Below are 25481 nucleotides of genomic sequence, written 5' to 3'. Positions count from 1 at the left end.
AGGAGAATGCCACAGGGAGGGTGACAGCTGGTTCCAAAGAAGGGAACTAACGGCCTGCTGTCTATTTTAGGGATCAGGAGAAGAGAGGAGTTTAAAGGCTGTAAACACAGTGTTACTATCAGGAGTGCCTACCACTGGTCATCCTGATGGTGTCAGACAGATTGGCTGCGTCTATTCACATTCCACACTGCACCTTGTTCACGGGCAGTTATTAGATGCTGGTGAGACTTTTAAGAAATATTTAAGGATGGCCAGCAAGATAGCTTAGCAGACTGGGTACCTGTCTAGGCAAGTGAAGGGACCAGGTTTCGATCCCTGGCATGTTTGATCCCCGGCACCATGTGCTGTGCCGGCCCCACCCCTGAGTGCACTGCCACTAGGCATGGTAGCACATGCCTATAATCCCAGCACTGGATAGGCTGAAAACAGGAGGATCACTACAAGTCCAAGGTACATAGTGAGACCCTGTATCAAATACATTAAAAACAAGAAAGAAATATTTAAGGAGATGGAAATGTTAACTTCAATGATGTGAGCCTTACTCCAAACAGGTATCAACCTGTCACACTATTCCTTACATATTTTGTACAGTAAAAACAATAGCAAATAAAGAGGAATTTTTTCTTTCTTTTATTTCTTTCTTTTTTTTTTTTTTTTTTACAAAGGCAGTAGTCGAAGGTGAAATTGCTGATTCTAAGACAGTAAGATCGTGAAAGGTTCAAGCCTGAACATGGTCCTAGGAGTGGCAGTATCTGCAGGAGGCTGGGATGGAGACAGAGGTGAGGATGCTGACTAGGGAGAAGTCTGATTAAATAGAACCAGGCAGCACCAGGAGGCAGTAATGCCACCTCCCTTAAGCAAAAGGAATTAGTGCACAGTGGCGTTGTCCCCCTGGAGCTCCAAGTCCAAGGCACAGGATAGAGAAATCCCAGAATCTTCTTCCTTAACATTCTGCAAGCAAATCATGAGGAATCTCATGAAAAGGAAGAGGCTTCTGTGAGCCAGAACAGATGCACAGCCCAGCAGGTATAATTACCTAGGAGGCATCATCCCTGAGCAAACCTCAGGCCTCCCATCTTCCCAGCTGATGTGTCTCAGGTTCCATGTTAGTCCCTGACCCTCAGCCAAGGCATCTGAAAGTCTGGGATATCTCAGAAATGTTACAGCACATGCATGACACTTAGGAGACTGTCCGATGTGTTAGTAAAAGTTAGACGCCACTGTCACTCTTTTCCAGCCAAAGTTCCAATGGAAGCTGTCTTGGGGAGCAGAAGAAAGGTAAAAAGAAAGGAGAAAGCATTGCGAAGCAAATAAAGACTTTGTAACTGTTTAAAATGTAGGCTACACAGACACACGCAAAAACATCTCTGTAAGACTCGTACAGAAATGTTACTAGCACAACAGTCAAAAAGTGGAGGGAACCCAAATGCCCATCAACTGACAAACGAATAGGCTCCATGGTGTAGCCACACAATGGATCATAACGAGGAATGAATTATTGATATGTGCTGCAAGAGGAACGAACCTTGAAAACATTATGCTAAGTGAGAAGGCAGTCACAAAAGCCCACATATTGCATGATTCCATTTATACAGAATGTCTAGAATAAGCAAAGCTATAGAGAGAGAAAGCAGATTTGTGGTTGCCAGGAGCTGAGCATGGAGGAGAGGGAGGGAAAAGGAGAAGGGGCTGCTAATGCGGGTAGGATTTCCTTTGGGGAGATGAAAAGGTTCTAAAGTGTGCTCTGGTGATAGCTGCACAACTTTGGGAATACACTAACCAGCACTGCACTGTACCTTTTTAAAGGTTCTCCCAGTTCCCAAGCACAGAACATTCCTCTTCCCTGGCTGAGAGGTCTTAGCAGTGGACTGCATGGAATGTAGGATTCAGTTAGCTCCCTACTCAGGAATATCCGAAGGTGTAGTGCCTCAGCCTTAGCCTCCTCACAACTCCTTGACAGATCTGGGGAGATCTCCTGTCTTGTCACTTGCTTCTTTCAGTGTTAGCCACTGCATTCTTTTTCTGTATATGAGCCCTGTGGTTAAAAAATCAATCTCTGCTGGATCTTCACTGGCAAACGCTTTAAGGTAGATGGTCCTTTCATGCCTAGTTAAACGTTTGAGAAAACTATGGAGGGCGCAGCTCTGGCCACTGGCTTTTTGCTACACACCCCATGAGGGTAGAAAGCAGCTTCTCCAAACTACTCCACCTCATAAGCACTGCTATTGTCTTCAGGGAACAAATCTCGAGGAGACGGTATTGAAAAATCATTCCCCATGCTCCATTGCATGTTTGATTTATCTGATAAACATGTCAATAATTGCTTGGAAAGCAACCTCTAACATCATATTATCCGTTCCCAGAAATCAGCCTTCCTCATAAAAACTAACAGTGCTTCTAAGGGAGCATTCACATTAAAAAGTCAGCATGCCAATTCATTTGCAAAAAAACCCCCATACTTATAATAATAATATTCATAGTAACAATAATTTCCACATGAACTAAAATGTCTCCAGGTAATGTTAGCTTTTGACCACAAAAAGCAAGACTGAAATAAACAAAATAAAAGCTGCTTTTGCCATCTGAACATTCTGAGAAGTAAATGTGAGAACACGGCTCCAAGAATTTCCAGGTAAAGCATTTTAATGCACAGGGTTAATAAGGTCTCTTTAAACATTAATGTCTCTTCATAAAATGTGCGGAACTGCAGACACAGAACAAATGAGGGAGCCTCCTGCTTGATCTAAGATTCCTCAGGTCAGTGCAGTGTCAGCTACAAAACAGAAGCTTCTAGAGAGGGTTAGCACATCCATGGGCTGCAGAGTAACCCACCAGGCCCAAATGGTAGAAAGAAGTGGCACCTGCATGGAGCCAATGTGACCTACAAGTGAATCCCAGCCCTACTGGAACTAAGAACAGCTCTAAAATAAAAGAAAAAGTCACCAGGATATTGGAAATTAAGCATGAACGCCATAAGATTTAAGCTGAACCATAAGAATAAAGTTCTTAGGTATCTATATGTGGGCAAAAAAACAGCCTTCAAATTTGTAAACTTGAGTCAGTCATAAAACATGAATCCATTAAACTTAATAATTTATATTTGTCTCTCAATATTTTACGTTGACATAAAGTTACTCAGTGTCCTATTCTGTTTGTGTTTGAGTTGCATTAAATATTTCACAGAGCACTTTTTTCTCATAGGGCTTGAAAAGGGTGACTTCAGGGTTCCCTGTAACTAATGGCCTTGATTTGGTATATATTAACACAAGATTCTCCTAAATGCACTCTTTAAGTGTTAGGGTATCTTCCAGGGACTAGGGTAACATTATAAACAGTACAGTTATGGAAAAACATAAGCTGTCTTTTATGTTTGCACATTCAGTGCTCAGTTAAGAACCCAGGAGTATTTCACTGTAATGCCGCACCTTAGCAGAGTACACTACAGTCCACAAGGCACTTTTCCCTCACAGGCTTGAAGGGTTTTTTGTATTAAACCACAGTTTTGTGGTTCAATTTCTGCAAAACCCTTCTAAAGACATTTGTCAACGAACGAACACTAAACATAGAGGTGATCTGGCATCGGTGAAGGTCATCCGGGGAAAAATGATTGCTGACTAGACACGGCACAGAGACACAACAGTGAAATCACTCCCATAGTTCTGACAGTAAAGAAAACCCATCAAAAGATACAACAAAATACATCAGAACTGGAAGGAAATGTTTCTTGCACGGGCTGTGGCGCTATTTCAAACAGGAGAGAAAGACCATTGAACATGATTTCTATTCACTAGATTTCAACTGCAGCGGCATGAAAGTCACATCTGCAGCTACAAGTCAGAATAGCAGCTGAAACAACTGTTTCTTCCACGGCGGGGTGCGCACTGGGGATGGGGGGATACAGCCTGCGTTTTAATATGGAAGCAGATCACTGTGACAGCCCCACTCTGACAGCCCTGCAGAGTCCTCGCCGTTCTATTTCTATTCCTCACAGAACAGCATCAGCAACATTTGTGATCATAGTCTGTCAGCCGCCCTGCTAACAACAGAGCTTTTTCTCGTACAACGAGACTACGTTCTCCAGCAGGAATGTCTCCAGGACTCAGCTTCTACCTTTTCTCTCTACAGTCGGACGCAGGCTGGGGGAGCATTTCAGCCCATGTACACACACATTAGAAATAAACAAGGTTTTGCATCTGCAGGCTGGCTGCACGGGGCAGACAACTGGTTTATCAGATATGTGTGAAAGCAAATATAAAATCCATGAATTATTCTGGGTTGACAAACTATAAAATGCTTGGGAATTTTATGTTAAGCTCCTTTTCTTCAGTGTGTAGGATTTTCCCCCTTCTGCGTGTGGAACACACACACACACACACACACACACACACAATTATAAATTTCAGAGTTCTCTAACCTTTAAAAACCAACATAGTAATTATATTGCAAGATATCTGACAACAAGACTAGCACCGCATTCTTTTCCTCCTTACTTCCTTTAAATAGTTCTCAGCTTTCCTACAATTTTTCTTTTGCCTGTGCAAAAGACGTTCATAGCCCTGAATCCTACTAAAGATAGAGTAGGAGATAAAAATCAGCATTCTGATTCCTGAGAGCGTCTGAAGCACCTCTGAAGCGAATGATTCTCCAGATGGAAAGAGAGTATTAAAATTTAAGAGCAAGGCGATCATCAAACTGAGGGCAGAGAAAAGTGCACGTAAGTCAACCTGACAAGCTGTCCTCACTGACAGAGCACAGGTAAAGGCTGTCTCTGGGTTACGTGCCCAGGACAGGCCACCCCCAATTTATGAATGAGTTGTGCATAGGAAAGTTCATTTGTAAATCAGGGACGTGGAACTTTAAACTCAATTTCTGAGAGTGACTATGTTCATAAATTATGCTTCGTTTTGCAGGAAGGCAAACAAAAGCCGAGTGAGTTCCTGCTGCAAACAAATTCTAGGTCTAACAGCTCTTACGCAAGTTGTTTTATGCTCAGCAGGGAACAGACGGTGAGGAAATCGGGAGCAGTTGGGTGTGAGGGGTTTTTTTTTTCCCCCCTTACCTGGGAACTTCCAAACATTTTGCTGGCTTCTGCTGCCTCTCTTTGCATGCTTCTCCCCTGCCTTAACGCTTTACTCCACCCCATAAAAGAACACGAACATAATTAGTACAATGAACCCTCAACCCCTCCACAAGCTCTGCTTCCTGGGACTTGTCTTGCTAGTAAAGGGTTGGTAAAGACTTGCTTCGGAGCTAGACAGTAGGTTCCACCTTGGCAGAATAAATAGGATATAACCAAGGTCTAAGTGTAAAACACAAATGCTGAGAAGTCATAAATAATTGAGGACCAGAACCAGGCATGGTGGCACACGCCTCTGATCTGGGTACTGGTGAAGAAAAACAGGACCCAGGTTCTGGAAGGTGTAGCTGGACAAAGAAGATGCAGATGCTTGCCCCACCACCATAGATAAAAGGTAAGTCTCTGTCCCACACACAGAACAGGGTAGGTGCCATTGTCCAGTGGTCATATTTAATCTACTTTTCGCATAGATCACCCATGATGACTCACATTCTCCTCTCCCAAAGAGGACATCAGTGATAGAACTCTAGATCCGGATGCTCTGAGTCCTGATGCATCAACTCAGAGGGCTCATGCTGTTCTTGAACCAGAGGGGACATCCTACAGTGACAGGGTACTCACAGCCAACACCAGGTTAAACAACAGTGCCAGGCAAAGTTCCAAGGAGACTGTTACTCTCCCTCTCCACAACTGCTGGCCAGATGCAGAAGATCCTCATGTCTCTTAGTACCCCTCGGAATGGCTGAGCCACAGGAGGAAATGACCATGGGCTTGGAAATCATCTCCCTCCGCATGCACCCCACCTTGGCTGTCGAATATTCCTAGGCACATTACCACGATCAAAAAAGAAGCTTCCACCCCACTGTCGGCCCACCATCTGGGTTGTCTGTTCTGCCACATTCTGTCTTCTCTGCCCTCACCTCTTTATCACAGTGCAGGGGACAGTCCTTTATGGTCATCGGCTCTGAATAGTCCAGTGGGTTGGTTTGTCTTCAAATTAAATGGCCCTATGCTGCTGGAACTTTATAATGTTTCTAGTTTTCATAAGTTTGTCTCCTTTCTTCCCAGTGGTTGGTACATTTAACACTAGAAAGCCTTCTTGTACCTTTGAATTAACTTGAGAATCTGGAAAATTAAATTTATTGAATCATTGCCCTTCCTTTGGGTACCTATCTAAGGCACTAGGGATCTGAGTATTTCAGGGCTATGCCTGTGGACTGAAAGACAGGCTTGGGGGTCATTTTCTCCTTCCTGAAATGATTTTTTTCCTATTACTCCCAGTTAGTTATGACAGAAATATGGACAAGAAAGGAAGTATCAAATGATTTTTATGACTAAATCCACAGAAGTGACGGCACTAGAACTCTGAGGAAAGTAGCTTGCTAGCTTAATCCGTTCATCTATTCACCATTCCTTCAGCTTCCTTTCAACAGGGAAGAACAGAGACATAAAAGGAAATGTAAGCACGAAAGAGGGAAAGAAGTAAGCATTCTTCATGTCTTGCCTTGTAAACATCCCCTCACATTAGGACAGAACTGCTTCCGGGAACAATGAGCGCTCTGAATACGGCTATAATGTGCAACAGATTTAGTCTAATTCCAAAGCCAGGCTTTAAATCCTTGCTCCTTCCTCTCTGATTTCCTCTGCCCTCTTCACACTATTGCACTTCTAGAAAAGTCTGCTTGGTAAAAGGCCTCTGTCATCTCCACAAAGCACACTAAGCACAAGAGAAGGGCTCTTTGTTAGATGCCAACTCTCTGACCAACAGCAGGCTGGGGGTTTCCTAGACTTACGGAGCTCTGCAGAGGGCTACTCGTTCGGGATCCTACCTGCCTCTGCCTTGTAGTATCTGTGACACTGAGGCCACAGTACTTTTCTGGGTTCAGCACACGGCTTCCACTTCTCCTGCCAAAGAGCTGGAGTGAGCACTCCATCCTGCTCAGGCCCTTGGAGATGGGAGGAGATGGGGCAGCATAGGGCACTATGGGAAGAACCCTTAGCTGATGTATTTTTATACAGAACTTCTATAGAGAGCCATTGAGAACCACTACAATTTTGAAATACAATCCTATGAAAAAATACTTAAGTCAATACATTAGCTAGAAAGAACACAAAAGGTCCTTTATCTTCCAGTTTCAACATATGTGCTTCCACAGGAAGCCTACGGGGATGCCTTGAGGTCACTTCACAAGGTTTCCTGCCTTTGCCAGTGTCCACTCCACAAAAGATGTGCCTCCTCTTTATATCCCACACAAAACATCAATTCATACTGTATCCCATGATGCCACCGAAGCCACGTTTTCAATGCACCACAGCCATTCATTGTTCACAGAAACTTCCCATCATTAAAAAGGTATCTGAAGTTTAAGTCTATACATTGCAAAGACTATGGTCAATGTTCCATTTCTGGGCAGACTCAGCACTTCCACAATTTCATATTTTTAAGAACATCAAATAACTTCCATTTACAGTTTATTATAAAATGGGTTAACTTTTTATTCAGTAGCCTATTGTCAATAAAATGTTTATTTAGCTCAATGACTGATTGATATCAAAGAAAGTATAAGAACTCAATTGTCAAGAAACAATCTTATAATGTTGACTAAGAGACAAATGGAGATCTTTTTACACAGAGCTTCAAAACAGAATTCCAATTACTGCAATGTGATCAAATGTGTACCAAAGTCACCACAGGGTAAATGCACCCCCTGCCCCCATGATAACCAGGCTGCAAAACCATTTGTTAGCAGGATTAAATCCCTAGAGATGACACAATAGGCTAAAATTCTTGATGCTTGTCATGGAGATTAAAAAATATATTGTTATCCTTAAGCCATGGGTGGAAATTTATAGAGTAACTGATGCAAATAAGGGAATCAAAGCTAGATAAACATTTTCTTTAATAACATAGAGTGAGGGACAAGCCCAAGAGAAAAGCAAAGACAGCCAAACCTACCTAGAAGAGCTTTATTTAAGGGTTCACTGGATGGAAGTCTATGGACACTGAAAGGACGTGGTGCGTAAGGACGGGGAGCTCACAACTTACGCACGCATGCACTTCTCCTACTTCCACTAACGTCTCCTCGTGATATTTTCATTCTCATTTTGGGGACTTCCAGACAGATATCTTGGCAGAGCCAAGGGAGCATGTAAGGGCTTTCCCTAAGTAAATGATGATTCCATAGAGCTTTTGTCAGTGTTTTGTGTGCACAGGCATATCAAATATAGCATAGACTTTTGGCATTTCCACCTTAACCATGGCTTAATGGGGATGCAAGCCCACTGTAAGTCAAAAAACATTCATGTAGACCATCTCAGTGAGTCACTTCCTTAGGTAGGGATCTGTGTCACCATGGCACCAGCTCCTCCAGGTCCTAATGAGTCTCTAGCTCTGCTTACCTAAGCTGTTCCACTTTCTTTCTTACTCGCCTCCAATAAAATGGCACATTCCTCAGCTGGCTTTTTTGTCATCTGCATCCCTCCCCCCATTCTTTATCAGCACTGTCATGGCACCTGGAATAGTCCCACTTTGCTCCATGTGTCGCAAAGTCCACATTAGCTTTTGCTTCTTGTGGAAAACTGACCACTCCCTGCCACCATCGACCACCACCTCTCATCCCTGTCCTCTCCCCACTCACAGCTAGAGCCCCCAGCCCCAGCACAACCCCTCCGTCACATGCTGTCCTGCACTGCTCCATGACAGCTTTGCATGGATTGGTCCTGGGCCTTCAGCTACACTTCTTTAACGAACATTTAGACTGACCCGGGGTAGCAAAATTAATAGAACTCACTTCCACCTTTTCCCCAGGCTCACCTTACATCTGCTGTCACCATAGAACATGATGAAAACTAGAACACTAAAACCAACCTGTTAATACCAGTAGCGAAACAACAGAAGTGATTAAGATTTCACCAGCACTTATTTTTGCACCAGGATCCTTCCCCTGCCATACCTCCCACCACCTGGCTTCCACCAATTGGCGGTAGTTTTTTTCTTTTTCCTTCCTTATCCTTGAAGACATTGATGCTTTTTTCTCCCCCTTTTCTTTTATTAGTCTTTGTCTGTGATACATAATAAATATATTCACTGTGGGGAATTGGTACATATGGACCTTTACAATTTTTTTAAAATCTTCTATTTATTTATTTATTTATTTATTTGGTACAAGGTCCCACTATGCAGCTCAGACTCATAGTGATCCTCCCGTCTCAGCCTTTCAGCTCTGCAATTACAGGTGTGTACCACCACACCCCATTTCAGGGGTAGGCGTAGAGTGTCCTGGGTTCTGGGGCCGGCACGTCATGCAATACCGGGGACTGAACCAGGGTCCTTTCACTTGCCAGGTGGGTACTCAGACCACCCAGCTATCTCCTCAGCCTCTACATATGCACCTCTGAAGAAGAGTGATCAGTTATTTTCTAAAATGCTGTCCCAGGTGGGTCTGTCTGATATATCCACTTGATTCTCCTTAGACATTGCATGAGAACAGGTCCGTCCATCCGGGAGCAGCAGGTGAGGGCTCACGTGGTACCTGTGTTTATCCCTGGGGATGTTATCTATCCCAGAAGCTCTCAGGGAAAGCGGTATCTGCATGGATTCTCCAACACAACACCATATTTTCCCTCTGTACTACGTGTTTTGAGGACTGATGCCTTGAAACTTACACAATCTGTGCTTCTGCTCAAACTTTCCCCCTCAATTCTCATCCATTTAATCTACTTCTGCACATCTAATTCATCCACCAGCAGCATTCTCTTGTGGCAACTGGTACTATGGATGCTGAGGGTGCTTTTCTATTCCCTGTTTCTTTTTCCATTAATTGAATTTTTCCTCTTTTTCTCACTTATTTAGTTGTTTTTTTTTTTTAATTTACAGTAGTATGGATTTACAGATGCCTATTTTATTCTTTAGGTGACAATCCAATACTTTTTTCCATGACTCAAGCTGTTCTAGGTCCAACTAGATTTTATAGCACTTGGGCACGACATGATCATGTCAGTTTTTTACACATTGTCCCTCAGGTCTAACACAATGACAGACACACAGTCAGCACCAGATTTGTTCATTCATTTCTCCATCCAACATTATACATTGTTCAGGGCATTGCGTTGGGTGTTAAGAGTTACAGCAACAAACAAACAATTGCTTCTTTCAAGTAGCTTATAACTGAGTTTGGAAAGACTCACGTGTGTGTCCACACATCTTTGCTAAAGTATTTGGAGCATACAGCAACGGCTAAAAGGGCAACAGACTATTGGAGAAAAAAAGATGGGTGACAGGTAAGAGATGACAGTATCCCACTGTGGACTCTAAAGTAAGTGATCACTAAAATACCTAGAAACAAAACTTACTAATTAACTAATAAAATAAAATATTTGGAACTAAGTGCTAGCCAAGAGACCCATTCATTCCCCCTCTTTTTGTGGTACTAGGGATCGAACTCAGGACCTTGCGCTTGCCAGGCAGGCGTTTATTCCTGTTGAGCTACCTCCCTGACCCAAGAGACCCATTTCCTACATCTTATAAACTGATTCCTAAAACTCAAACCTCAAGGGCATACTTTTTAGGAAGATTTAATGCAGTAAGCACAGGCTCTTCCTATAGCAACCACTTGCTTTAGAAGAAAAGTGGAAAAAACAGCTAAGGTTAAAAAAAAAAAATCTCAGAAGCTATTTGTCTTGATCCAGTTTTCAAATCCGATTTCATAGTTTTTATTCCTTCACAGGGAATAATGAAGAGTCCATAGGAACCACCATCCATCAAAAAATGGACTCTCTCTCTGTTTTCCTGCTTAATTCAATTTTCTTGTACTACTCCTACTGTTATTCTCCAAACAAAGCTGCTCTTTTCTACGTGTGATAGTTTAGCCCTGCAAATGTCCCCACGAATAACAGACAAACAATCCAAGCACATTTTCTACCACAAATTACACTGGCAACATGTTTCAAAGCATTCTGAATTCCAAGCAAGCAGGGACACATCTAAAGCACACTGCCTTCTTACAAGTTCCCGGCACAATAGAGAATTTGTATTCAGATACTAAGTGACACTTCAACCTGTTAATATTTAACTCCTACAATTGTTCCAAGCCAGGAGAAAGCCAACTGTCTCCTCTACACAGTGTTGCATCATGCACTTTTAATTACTACAGTAAATGCCAAGCAGGAATTTCACTCCACTACTGCGTCTCACCCTGCTCAATGTCAAAGTGCCTTTTCCACGTTAGAGAGCATGCAACACACGCTCGTGTATCGGCCGGCCTCTGCACACGTGCGCACATATGCACAAGTGCACCCACAGATATGCCCACGTGCCCACACATTCATCTCCGCGTCAGGGTCCTTTTGTAAATATAGCTTGTTCCACCCCCTGGCCTGCGTGAGAATTCATACAAATAGCACATGAGCCAGTTGATTTCTTTTGGTTAACTTTTACGGGAGATGAAGATAAAGAGCTAAAAAAAGACAAGTAGACACTCAGTGGAGTCTGTGATTAAGAGACAGATGTTAATGAGACAGATGGGCTGATGCTTAGGGGAACTTCAGCACACCAGCCTGCCCTCGCCCTCTGCAGAGGCAGGCACTCACGCTCAGCCCGCCCCACTCCCAGCCTTGAGGGTACAGCCCCTCCTTGGGCACGCTTGTTCTAGCTCCACCCACCAGATTCTCTCCGTCCCCCTCCTTTTAGCCCAAAGCTCCCTAAAGAAGGGTTATTAAATAAAATAAGAAAACACGGGCCCAGGGAGATGGCTCAGTGGAATAAGCGCTTCCCTGGCAAGCTCAAGGGTCTGAGTTCAATCCCCACTTCTGCAAAAAAAAAAAAAAAAAGCACTTTACCTTAAGTCTGTGACGAAGGTTTTTCTCCTAGGCAATCTTTACTACAGAACCATGTCAGTTCTAGCTCAACCGGGAGAGCACAGCACTGTTACAGAGCTTGTCAGAAAGCCTGCAGAAAAGTTCTATAAACATAAAAGAATTTCCGGGCCAGAAAAAGGAAAAGGACACAAAAATAATTTATGTGTCTTTAAACTTTTTACACAATAGATTTTTCCTCTATGTGATGGGTCCTCTGTTTTATTCTCCTATGTGATTACTGTCCCTGAGAGCTTACTCCTCTGCGTAAGAAGATGGTAGATCCACAGACAGAGCACATTCGCAGACCTCTTCAATTCACAAAACACGATTTTGTAGTCCTGGAGGTTGAGCCCCGCGCCTGAGGCTGCTTCGCTAGGCAATTGCTTCACCACGGAGCTGCACATCGCCGACACCACCGAATGTTTTGGAGCACATTATCTCATGTAATTAGCCCAGTACATTTGTGAGATTGATGATTATAACCACCACTATTTTATAAAACCGAAGGAGTACTTCCCAGATTTTTAAGTGATTTCCCTAAGGTCATAAAGCTAACAAATTACAGATCTGAAACTCAAAACCAGGATTTCTCATACCACATCTTATTTTTTTCTACTTACATGAATTTTACTTAATTTTCCTTGAATTCAGGTTTGGTTCCATTTTATAAAAGTTAGTCTACGAACTCTGCTCATTACTGAAAGTTTATGTGCTTCCAAATGAAACTAAACCTTTAATCCCCCAATTTTCTTCTAAAGTTCTCCTTTCTGGTTAAACTGAAATGCCAAGGTTGCTTTGTCATGGGTTGCATGCCCTGAAATCACCCTTTCCACCTTCTATGTTGTAATGATTTTTTTTTTTTTTTGAGAAAGGGTTTTCCAATGCAGTTTAGGCTGGCCTTAAACTCACTTTGTTGTCCTTGAACTCACAGTGATCCTCCTGCCTCAGCTTCCCAAGTGCTGGGATTACGGATGTGGGTCACCACACCCAGCCTGATCTGATCATTTCTAACCACATTCACAAGTCTTATGTTTTTATTGTTCTTGTATCTTTTGCTCTGTACTTTTCAACTTTTTTTTTTTTTGGTATTTAATACAGAGTCTAAAGGGTCTCACTACACAGATCGACTCATAGTGATCCTGTTTTCAGCCTCCCAACCAATAGGATTACAGGCATGCGCCACCACTCCCAGTCCCCATCGCCATCTCAGCATGTCCTGGGGATGAGGCCAGCATGGCATGCTGGGGATCAAACTCCCATACTTTTCAACTTTATCCACTACAACTTGCATGTTCTAATTCTAGTCCTTAATACAACAGATATGCCCCTTACAGAAAATATACACTTCTTATTTTTACTCAGTTGTAATTGTTTACAGTTCTCTGTGTTGAGGGGGGTGTACTAATGATGCCAGGGGTGGAACCTAAGGCCTTGCACATGCTAGACGAATGGTTTATCTTTGAAACACATTCCTAGTTCTAAGCACATTTCTAGAATTTCCCTTCCTTATCCCTATTACCCATACCCTGGAATTAACACAAGGGTTTTCCTCCTGGGTCTGTCAATTTGTCTATGCAAAGACAGTTCAAAGATATTTCACCGTAACTACTTTCAGCTCGGTGCATTCTGATGTCATAAATACTTAACTATGCTATTATCCTGTGCAAGGCAAGGCAGGAAAAGAAGGTTTGTAACAGCAGATCTATTTAGGTCCCAACACAGCCTGATAATTAGACTGCTAGGAGAAGAGAGATGAGGATGATCAGGAGACTACAGCTCCGTGCAAGAGGTTCCAGCAGTGGTCACGGCTTTCCAGCAGGGGCACATGTTGGGACTTGGCAGGCCGCAGTCCACCCTGTCTGAACACTGGAACGAGTCAGACTCTGGGGCAGATCCTCTTCTCTTCTTGTTGCCCAACTCCACTCTCCCTGCTGTTTTAATTGGATTATTTTGAAGTCTGCTATTTCTGTCTCACTCCTTTTCCCCAAACTGTCATGTAAGTACTGCAGCTTGACTATCACACAGCTGCCAAATCTCACTCCAGAGATGGCTGTGTCTCAGTGCCAGGCAGAGTGATGATCCCTCTGTGCCATCCCAAGACTCGCTGAAGGGGTTAAGCATCTGGAAGGGGGTTGCCTTTGTGCCGGAGAGGAGTGTTTGTTTTGTTTTGTTTGTTTTAGCCTCATGCTGGAGGGGCAGGTCATTAGCTTCCCCTGAGCTTGCAGAGGACACAACCAAAGAGATGCTGGATGCATACTCACTGCTACGCACAGAGAGAACATAGCGAGGACTGGGGCTTTTCATTGATTCTTCTCTGTGGAGACTTCAAAGCCTTAAAATACCAAGGACAGAAAGTGGCAATGTTTAGAAGTGGAAGAGGCCTCAGAGAGCAACCCATTCGGGCTCCAGATGGGGCCCTTGAAGCCCTATTGTCACTGACCTCCGTGGTCAAAGCCCTCCTGGTTCTCAGGTGCAAGGACACTGCCTCAGGCTTGGGTCCTCTGCAGGCACGTTGAGAGGACCACATCTCTGCCATAACAGCTGAACACAGCCCCAACTTCTACTGCAGCCCCACCATGCAATACTAGCCTTAGACTTCTTATGCTGTTGGGTTATATTTATCTGTGTCACATACCCACCACAATCTCCACCAAAACAATCAGCGTCTAGTAGAGGGAAAAAGACACAGCAGATAAGCCATAGGCTGTGTTCACAAGGCACTCACAGTGGGCCAGGACAGATAATGTCCTAGCGCAGTGACACCAAATTTTGAGAGACCAAGTGCCCAACCTATAACCCCAAGCCCACTTATTTATCATAAAGTGCCAACACTGCATTACACCTGAACAGTGAGGTTTTAATTTAGAAAAATCAACTACACAACAATTAGTGATGTCTTCCCAGTGTACCACCGCTGTGGCACATATGTTACAGGTTCTCATTCGAGGTCCTAGCATTCCTAAGTACATAATTTCTAATGGTGATTTACTGCTCCCATTATAAAGAAAAGAAAAATGTGGGACAGAGAAGAAGAATCTTGGAGGAGAAAATAGAGAAGCAACATATAACTGCCAGGTCAAAGAAGCTAACTTCCTAATTTTTATTAAGACATTTCATGAAAATCTCAGCAGTAGTTATGTACTTCTAATTTAATCTAAAGAAATGATCTTCCTTGATATTGCTTGGCCTACAGTAATTTCTTGTTAATCTAAAAAAATACTCCCAAAACATTCTATGTATTATTTCCAAATCTTATAATGAATGAATTTCAACAATGAATCAATGATTCACCATTTAACACCAACTAAGCAAAAGGTACTAATGATATCGGGGTGCTGGGCCTTGAGTTGGTGGGGGAAGCTGAATCATTTTTATATCCTTTTTATTCTAAATATATTGGCTATAATATTTAACATAAAGGAAATTGTAAGATGTACTCCAGAAGACTTTTGAAAACTATGCTTATATATAAACCTTCATTTGATGAACACCACGAGGAAATGCACAGTAATCTGAAAAGTCCCATTGATGATGTCAGCTTGGTAAAGTTGTGCGAGAGGCCAACCTCTGTCTTCTGGTATGGCTCCCACAGCGAACAACACATTCAGCCTGCATGCAAAGCAGCATGCGTGTACTGGGGAGAGAAATCCTGCTGCCATCTATCTGCTTTAGGGCTCCAATGGGGAAAAATTCCATGGTTGATGCTTTTGTTTGTTTGTTTGCTCTTTGGTACCTGGCATCAAACTCAGGACTTCCTCCTTGCCAGTCACTCAATAGATTTTTATATTAACCATTTTCTAACGTGTTTTCCTCTATCAGGTAATAAAATATTCTACCATACTTCATGGAAGTTGTTACAACTGCACGTATGTTTCTCTCCTGACACTACAAAACAATTACAGAATTTCTACAGAATAAAATGCTTCAGTGATAAGGCTGCTAAATTATTTTAGAAACTCTAATGTACTCCAGAAGACTTTTGAACACTATGCTTACATATAAAATACTATAAAATACTGTATATTCTTGAACCTTTGACACTATATTTTTCCTTTTGTCATGAAAAATATCATTGTCTTAAAATAATGCTTCCTCCCAAACTGGCTAGGAATTATAGATGCTGCCTCCAGACTGTGAAAGGCTTGGAAAAGAGAACAACATATTTGTGTTGAAAGTTAAACTCAGGGGAAGTGTCTGTTTTATATATGTAGCGGACATCAAGATGGTTTTCTTGATGATAAAAGAGACCAGGCCAATCCCTGAGTAGAAAAGACCCTACGTTCCAGAATGCACATGATTCCGAGGATGCCTGTTGTTGTTTTTATTCACGCTAGATACTGGAGCCCCAGACCACAGCAACCAACAGGGTGACATAAAAGAGAAAAAGGCTCATCACTAGTAGTAAAACTGAAGAAAAAAAAAAAAGAGAGAGAGAGATTGCTTTTATCAAACCCATGTATAAGTCCAGAGGAGAGAAAAGACATCTCTATTTGAAAGAGGACTCCCTACCAATACCAGGAAGGAAGAGGTAAGCAGAGCCCCGACCCCATAGACAACACTGACCAGAAGGGCATCAGTTACTAACGTGGCCAAGACCTGACTACTACAGAGACTATTCTGATCTAGAACCCAGACTGTTTTTAGTGTTAACTATAGTTAATTATGCTTGTGTGCAAATGGTAGAACTGATTTTATACTTAATCTCACTCTGTTAGGTAAATTATAGTGTATGAAGTAGGAAAAGATAGTACATGATTAACACAAGTCCTTCGTGGAGAAGCAAGTGCCCCACTTCTTCATTTGTGAGATTGTTAAAGAAATAAAGTAGAGGAATCCCTTCTAATCTGCAGTTTGGTTTATAACGGTTTCAGTTACCCATGGTTAGCTGCAGCCTGAAAATATTAAATATAAAATTCCAGAAATAAACAACTCAGAAGTTTTACATCTGAAACTTTTAAATATTTAAACAATGTTAAGTTTAAAAAATTCTAGAAATAAACATCTTCCAAATTCTGAGCAGCATGACAAAACCTCAGCCCTCTCCCAAGAAGAGAATCATACCTCAGTCCTGGGCATCCACACTGAATACAGGGACCTTGGAAGTCACGCAGTGGTCACCCTGGTTACCAGGCCCACTGCAGTGCCAGGGTGGTGCTAGTATTCAAGTGACCTCAATTCTACCAAAAAGTGGCCCCAAATTGATACTATGTTATATTCCATGTATGAATGCTTCTGCTAAGCTTCCACAGGGCCCAATTTATAAGTTATGTTTTGTCACAAGCAGTGATGTCTAGGCAAAGGCAAGTGTACATGAGGTTCAGAACTATTCACATTTTTCAAGCAACTCCCTTGGTATGTAACTCTCGAGCGAGGATGGAGGAAGATGGACTGTCACCACAGACCGTGATAGAGTAGGATGCTGTCCATTCTTCCGATGTGTAGCTACAGTCTAGAAAGTAAAAGAGATTCATTTCTCATATCCTTAGTCATACGCACTGTCAATATGATGCATCGTTAGGTTACCTAAATTAAGAGATCCACAGCTGTGTAACCCCTACTAGCCTGGCACTCAGACAGTCCAGGAACCTCAAGGTGATCTTTTCTTCCCAGCCTCTGGACTTCCCAACTGGGTGTGGCTCCCATCGATCACAACCTTGCTGCCAATCCCTGACTGCTCTTGGGTTCTTGCTGCTGCGTGTCTTTCCCATCAACATCTGTCTTTGCTGCCTGCCCCAGATTCTCCCAACAGATGCCTTCCGCATCTCCCTTTAGAGTGGTCCCATCCAGCTCCCTCTGCCTTAGCACTGTGCAGACCCATGTCTCCCTGGCTCCCACGGTATCTGCAATGCCCAGTGTCCTAGAGATCACCTGGGCCTCCTAATGACACACAGCCAAGTGATTAGATGAGTGAACAACGCCTGGATGAGAGTACATCTAGAGCCCTTGTTACCTGTTCTGATGATTCTAAGGTTTGGCTTTAAGTCTTTACTGGTCACATCCTAGGGCACCCTAAAGTCCCTATGGGGTCCCTGTGGAGTAAGTTTTCAGAATGGTTTGGTCTGGACTTGCAGGCTGCAAAAATAGTTTGGACAGCCATGCATAAGGAAACAACCCCAAACTGCTGGACCACACGGGAGGCCACAGCACCACTATATGGTTAAATATACCCACTACCCTGCCTTCTAGAGAATTCTATGCTGCTAAGCCCTTCATGAGGAGACTATCTGCATTTCTGCATTCCAGCTCACAATGCAGAGCTAAAGAATTGTTTCTTTCTCTCTGTTTGCTTCGCTATTGATTCTGCAGCTTAGGCGGAAGCTCAGTGCTATCCAAATACCAAATGTTCCGTATGGTGGCATCATTACCACTCTCACTGTGGCTATATACAGCCCTTCAACCTACATTCATGAGCTGCCTCATCCAACTCCAGGAGAACATTAGGAACTCTTTGCCTGGCCAACATTTACCAACACATTGGTTGTCCTCTCTCCTTCCTTGACCTCATTAATTTTGCTGAATTAATGCACACACATGCAAATACAAGTTTTATTTTCTTATTCATCCTCATAATCACTTCAAGGCAAATAATTTATGACCCATTAAAAAGGAATTTTTACACTAAAATGTCTTAATTAGGAATTCAGCTGTTCCTTTTTTACTAAGAAATACAGAGCTGTTCAAATTAGACTGGAAATTAGGGGCTGAATGAATGTAGTATCTACAGATACAAGCTAGTTGCAGGGAAACCAGGGAAAGGCAGTGGCTGAAGCCATCTGAGTGGCCCTGTGTTTGTCTCCTTAGTGCCAAATAATTCTTTGGCTCGTTGCCCTTCCACTTTTCAACCTTAAGATGTAGCCAAAGAGTGGTGAGACTCAAAATGCCATAGTTTCGCCTTTTGTTTTATGTAGGATAAGCATGCACTGCCAAAGCTCTGGGAGGCCCTCATCTACCTTCTCTTTCATTTATTTAGTGAAATGAAGCTTAGTGAGTCATGGGGGAAAGAGCTGAGCCAAGTAGGACACAATCACATATGGTGCCAGACGGTGAGAAACGCTGGCCGTGTCATCCACAAGAGGCCCAAAGCTGGCCTGGCCCAGGACAGCTGCTGCGCCGTCCAGGGTGTGTCAGGTGGGAATGTGCCATGGGGTTGAGCCCAGGGTTCCCCTCAGAGGCCCTGGGAGAATGGGTCTCTCACTGGAAGTCTTCAATCCAGCAGTCTCTCCAAGACCAGGAGGACTCTGAATGCAAACCAAAGTCATGCAGAAGCTATATTCAACTTTTTTCCAAGGACAAAAAAAAAAAAAAAAAAAAAAAAAAGAAAAAAGCGTAGGAAGGACAAAGAAGGGGAGAACAATCATACAAGGCTGAGATGCTGCCACTGTCAACATCATGCTTGATATTTGCTTATTACTATCATGCTTGTATTCCCATAGCATTAACCAGTCTCTTGATATGAGATACTTGGTACTTTTAAATACATCATATTTATTCACTTGAAATGACACTTCATGAGATGGATACTATTTTAGCCTAAATTTTACAAATGCAGACTCGCCCAATGTCATACCTCCAGAGACTAGCAGAGCTGTAGTCCTCCCTAGTGGGGTCTCCCACCTCTGTGCTGCAGGGCTGCTATGGTTATGTCTAACCATGTTATCAGCCCTGGGTGCGTGCACACACACATGCACGCATGCACACACACACACACACACACACACACACACACACACTGAGCTGGTGAGCAGTATAGCTCTAGGTAAACATTTACAAAGGCTTTTTAAAGCACGTCTATTTAAGAAAAGAAAAGCTTTGTTTTCTACTGGAAAATTATTGCTATCCAGTGATTTCACAATTGTCGAAAAACACTTGGCAAAAAAAGGAAGAACTTGAAATTCCCTAGGGGTCTTCCACTCCTTTTTGATTTAGTATTACTTCTCAAATGTCAAAATCTGCTAAGCTTCCAGCCTGCTACTGTCTACAACAGAAAGGCTCTTAAATCAGCATGATTTACAAATAGATGCTCTCCTGCATATGCAACACACACACACACACACACACACACACACACACACACAGTCACCATCTCTCATGATCACTTGGAAAAGCCTCTTGTTTTCTTCCCAAATTCTCAGCATCAGAAAATTGTGTGGACACAGATACTGTCATAGGCTTCCTCTGGAAATAGAAACTCATGATTTTATTGGAAAGTACTTCAGCAACAAGTATCACAAGTCTTAAAACCATAAAGCCTTCAATCCAGTGGTTCACAGATAGTTATTTGTCCTAAAGAAGCCATGTATAATGAGAACTAATATAGAGCTACAAGAACAGCTTTGGGAGCATAACATCAAAAAGACCTTATATACAGCTCCATGTCCAAGTAGAGGCAATTAACTCAATGAAGTTTAGCAAATCTGCTCAGTGCTATACTATATAATTATCCAAAATTATATTGTAGATGAAAAGATATTGACTATTATGTACCAAAGGCGGATGACAATATGTATTGTATTATTCTCTGCTACCATCTAACGGCCCATCTTTCTGGCCAAACTTCTGAATATTACCTTTGGAATCATCCCTCACGTACCTTCTTTTGTAGCACTCATACTTGGAACCGAGCCCAGGTGCAGGCATGCTAGGCAAACACAGAGATGCATTCCAGACTAGAGTCATCCCCTCCTTACTGATGAAGGGCTGGGTCATCTATCCTAATCAGTCATCTCAAAATTGTAGAAATGATACTTCCCTCTGAAAAAGCAATAACCCTAGTTTTCTAAAAAGAGACAGAAAGAATATATAGAGGAGGGGCTGGGGAGATGGCTCCGTAGAATAAGTGCTTCCCTGACAAGTGCAAGGGTCTGAGTTCAATCCCTGGTTCAGCAAAAAAAAAAAAAAAAAAAAAAGAATATATAGAGGAAGAGCATGTGGCCGCGTAGATATATTTCATTATGTATAAGTGTGCGCATGATGAAATACTACAGATACATGACTACCGCTGTCTGGGGCACTCTACAGCTACACAGTAATTCTTGGTGAGAGGTCTGGGAGATGCTTACCTGTACCATGTGCTTTCATCCCAGTGGAAAGCCGTCAGCAGCCTGCTCCTGTGTGGTAGGTCTTTTCATACAGGTTTTGCTTCAGTAGAAACAGAGGCAGTAGAGAAGCTCAGCGTTAGATGCCCAGGCCTGGAATCATAAAGACAATATTCCCACTGAGTTAGGCAGCAACTCTGTCCTCAGGTAACATCAGCTCAAGTCATGGAACAGAGAAACATACTGTTGCATGACCACTCTCTCTTTTATACACACACACACACACACGCACGCACACACACACACACACACACACGAACCCTACCCCTAGGATAAGCGTAATCCTGTTTCCAAACACAGCCCCTGACCTTTGAGATCTCACCCACACCCCATCTCCCGCTTCCAACATTTCAGGGAAATAAAAACTAGCCAGTTCTTCTCCAGAAATGTCAGGAACATGCTGAATTTCATGCTCTACAAGATTCCATCCAGCCACAAAGCTATGCCAGTTCAGCACCTGTGTTTACGATTCTGCCTTTCATTTTGAAACCATTAAATATTCCTGTGTTGATGACTCCAGTAGTGCCGCTAGCGGTGATGTCTATAGTCATCGACAGGGACTGAACACTGACTACGCTCCTAGCTCTGTGTCGAGTGCCTCCCCCCATGAGCATGCTGCTCACCACGATCAGCTGTGTATCAGACAAGAATCTGAGACTGCAGTCAGCAGGAGCAGCTGTTACAATCAGTATTTAGGTCATCATGGTTCTCAGAATTCATGCTATTACTCCAGTGCTACAACATTTTTGCAGCAAGACTTTTTGGAGATGGACAAAGGGGTCAGAGGAAAGGGGAGAGAAGAGGTCAAAAGGGGAGAAAGGAAACCAAAATAATCAAGGTATGTTGCACTGCATGTCTGTACAAAGTCCCCCAAACAAATGTAATTATTATATATCACAAAAACATACCCAGGTTTGTATGGGTATCAATTCAGAGTTACTCCACTTTTCCCCTAAGTTGATATGCAACTTACATCCTAAGTCTTCTGGGATGGGACTGTCCTTTGATTTTAATTCACAAGCTGAATTGAACTCAATATGTTCATATTCCAAGTGACAGTGTATTGATAGTTATCTTAGTAAATTAAAATTTTCAGGCAATCCCAAATTTATTTATTTATTTTATTTTTATTTATTTATTTTTGTAGTACCAGGGACTGAACTCAGGACCCTGAGCTTACCAGGCAAGCGCTTATTCTACGGAAGTATCTCCCCGGGCCCTAGCTATCTCCCTGGGTCCAACCCCAAATTTAGATGCCAAAACACCAACTAAAAGTCTAACATCCACATTTCAAGTGGCTACTTTTCTTTTTCTTTTTTCCCCCATAATTTTATTGAGAAACAAATAGCAATGAGACAGTTTCAAATCGAATTGGTAGGACAGTTTCAGTAATTAACACATTGCATACATTCTTCCTAGTGGTTATTTGCTGTACAAGATGCAGCATGATACCCTATTTACAAACACTATTACAACAAATCCCTCTATTCATTAAGAGAATGTAACTATATATCTATCCTAACCATTTTGAATACAAAGATACAAAATGGACATTCATCTGTATCCTCTTTTTTGTTTAGTTCCATCATTTGAATATCATAGATGTGTTAACTCAGCAAAATATTCTAAAAGAGTCCAGTAGTCCACAATAGTATTGGGTCTTTTGCTTGACTGGCAATGTCAGAAATTGTTGACCTGAGTCCCCTACAGCTCAACATAACAGCATGGCTTTACTTCTTATACTTCATTTTTATACTTTTCTGCTGGATGGTTAAGAACCAAGATAAAGCAAGATCTATGCAACGAGAGTTGTAGCTTTTGGATCTGATAAGGTCAATGAAATCCCCTCAGGATTTATCCTGAGATCCTGTACCTCAGATTGTAGATTCTTTGTCAGCGTCAGCCATGTGGATGAGTCACGGCCATTGCTTGGCCAACGTGCTCTCTGTGAAAGCCTGAGAGAATGTTCAAGTGGCTAATCTTCATGAGAAAGAAGACTGATAATAAAATCAAAAGACATGTGCACCTCCCTAAACAAAGATATGATAAGTGACTAAAATAACCATAATAGGATAATAAAAGATATGAAAAGATCAGAAAGGAATTTCTGTATCAAATAGTTTTGTGACTTTAAAACTATTTTAACACGTTGCCTATTTACAAATTCTGCACATTGTACCTCTCCGAATCACTAGACAAAACAGCTAGGTGCACCCCAAAACATCCAGAAAATGACTTGTGGGTCCCAAGGACTCGGATGTTGGAGAGTAGGGACAGTGAGAAGGAATTGCATCACTGAGGTCACTACTCTTTCAAGGAATGAAGGTCGACCATTTTCCCGGTACCCTGAGTTGGTTCTCATGAGAGGGTTTCTTACATTTTTTTTTAAAGCAAGAGTTGGGCCAGGGAGTTAGCTCAGTGGCTTAAGCACCTGCCTGGCAATCACAAGGTCCTGAGTTTGATCCCTGGTACCAAAAAAAAAAAAAAAAAAAAAAAGCAAGACTTGCCCCCTGCCTCTACCTGGCTTCCAATGGTGCCCTGTGATTTCTCTCTCCTGTGGTACCATGCAGTCTGATGTGACACCACCAGAGAGGCCCTCACCAGGGCCAGTGCTGTGCAGCTGGTTTGCACCATCAGCCCCCAAAACTGGGACCTCTATAAGCTTCTTTTCCTTATAAAGCACCCAGCCTTTCCACACAATCATTCTTTTGATTAACCTGCCTTTCCCTTCCATAGCAGCTAGAAAAGCCCTACCCACTCTTCAAGAGCAACTTTAGCTCGTCTTGGGCAATGGCTGCCCTTCATCCCCTGCAGAGCTATCTGTCAATCTGAGTAGCCCTTCTGCAGTCCCCAGCTCACCAATGGCATCAAAATCATCCTCTCCCTAGTTATGCTCCATATTTACCATCAAGTCACTGATTTTGCCACTGGTGTGTCCCACATCACCCCTAGCCTGGACCTGAACAGCTTATTGGGCACTACACCAGCCTCCCCCCTGGTCTCCTACCCTCCACCCCTGCATCCCTGTACTTCTGCACCCCACCCGCCTTTCACCCATCCTCAGCTGCTGCTGAAAGCCCAGCACAGCCTTCTCACTGAGCCTGGAATCTGATGTGCCCCTGCAGGCCTTTATGGTCCAGTCTTGGCTTCTCTCCCAGCCTGCATCCTTGCACATGTCAATTCCTTCTGCTCCCCTAGACCTCAGGCCCATGACATCCTCCTTGCTGTAGCTTTGTCCCAAATCACCTGCCTCTTGTTCAAATGTCTTGTGTTCTTTTCTCCTTCATCCCTCAGCTCAGCCTCTTCTCAGAGAGCCTTTCTTGATCTCTCTTCCAGGTCTCTACCTCCTTGTCCAGGCTTGATAGCATCACTCTCTACTGCTGCCCCAGTCACTTTTGTAAATCCACTTTTTTTTTTGCGGTACTGGTGATTGAACTCAGAACCCTGCGCTTGCCAGGCAAGTGCTTATTCTATTGAGCTATCTCCCCAGCCTCTCACATTTTTGGTTTAGTTCATTAATTAATGCTGGTGAGTATGTGAGCTCACCCCATGGGTGGCTCCAGGAAGGCAGACCTGGTGACTCCTGGCTGCCCGACTGCACAGTCAGTAGTCCGTGCATCACTTTGTTTTTTATAAGTGCCCAGTAGAAGACATGAATAAAAGGAGGAAGGGAAGAGGAAGGAAAAATGTCCCCTATTCATGGTTATTTAATCTGTGTTTGTTGGATTACTGCAGATGGGTTTTCAACACACAATATACAACATCTAATGTACTGTGATAATAATAAATGCTCAGCTCTGGAATTCTGCACATATGAAAACACACACACACACACTGCACAAAAATATGTATATACAATTCAGGAAAAGAAAGATAGGATGATTTTCAACAGATGGTGTTAGCCTCACATGAGGGACCCTAAAGGATGTCGTACATGGCAGAAAATCTACTACATTGCCAAGCCTTCGAGATGAAACTGAAAATGCATATGCAGCAATCTCAGTGACCAAGATCACCTGGGTAGCTGTTTGCCTTACTAAAAAAAATGTCTGGAAGCTAAAGGTCACCAGTATGACCTCCTCTTGCATTTGCAGAGGTCAAAACATACCCTGTACTAATTTTATGATGTCTCAATAAATTTAGCATTAAAATATTTATGCAAGTTTTTCTTTTCCTGAAATGTGTATATATGTATCTACATTTTTGGCAGTCTATCCATCCATCCATCTGTCCATCCATTCATCCACCCTTCTCTCCATCCATCTATCTGTCCATCTATCCATCCACCCATCTATCCTTCCATCCACCCACCCACCCACCCACCCATCCATCCATCCATTCATCCATCCATCCACACATCTATCCATCCCTCTATCTGTACATCCATCTACCCATCCATCCACTCATTCATCCATTTATCTATCTGTCCATCCATCCATCCATCCATCCATCCA

General features: G+C 42.8%; 1 protein-coding gene across 6 annotated transcripts in view; it reads right to left on the bottom strand.

Moving 5' to 3' along the window:
* Positions 1 to 25481, bottom strand: part of Atxn1 (ataxin 1) — a 421514-nt gene that overhangs the window by 236384 nt on the left and 159649 nt on the right. For all 6 annotated transcript variants that reach the window (XM_023712041.1, XM_023712038.1, XM_023712042.1 and 3 more), the window contains one exon: positions 20992 to 21120. The gene's annotated coding sequence lies outside the window, so the exon portion shown is untranslated. The remainder of the gene's footprint in view (positions 1 to 20991; positions 21121 to 25481) is intronic.

This window comes from Octodon degus, unplaced genomic scaffold, assembly GCF_000260255.1.
Source record: "Octodon degus isolate 3935 unplaced genomic scaffold, OctDeg1.0 scaffold00023, whole genome shotgun sequence".
In the NCBI taxonomy this organism is placed as follows: domain Eukaryota; kingdom Metazoa; phylum Chordata; class Mammalia; order Rodentia; family Octodontidae; genus Octodon; species Octodon degus.
This window is presented reverse-complemented; position numbering and strand designations above follow the sequence as displayed.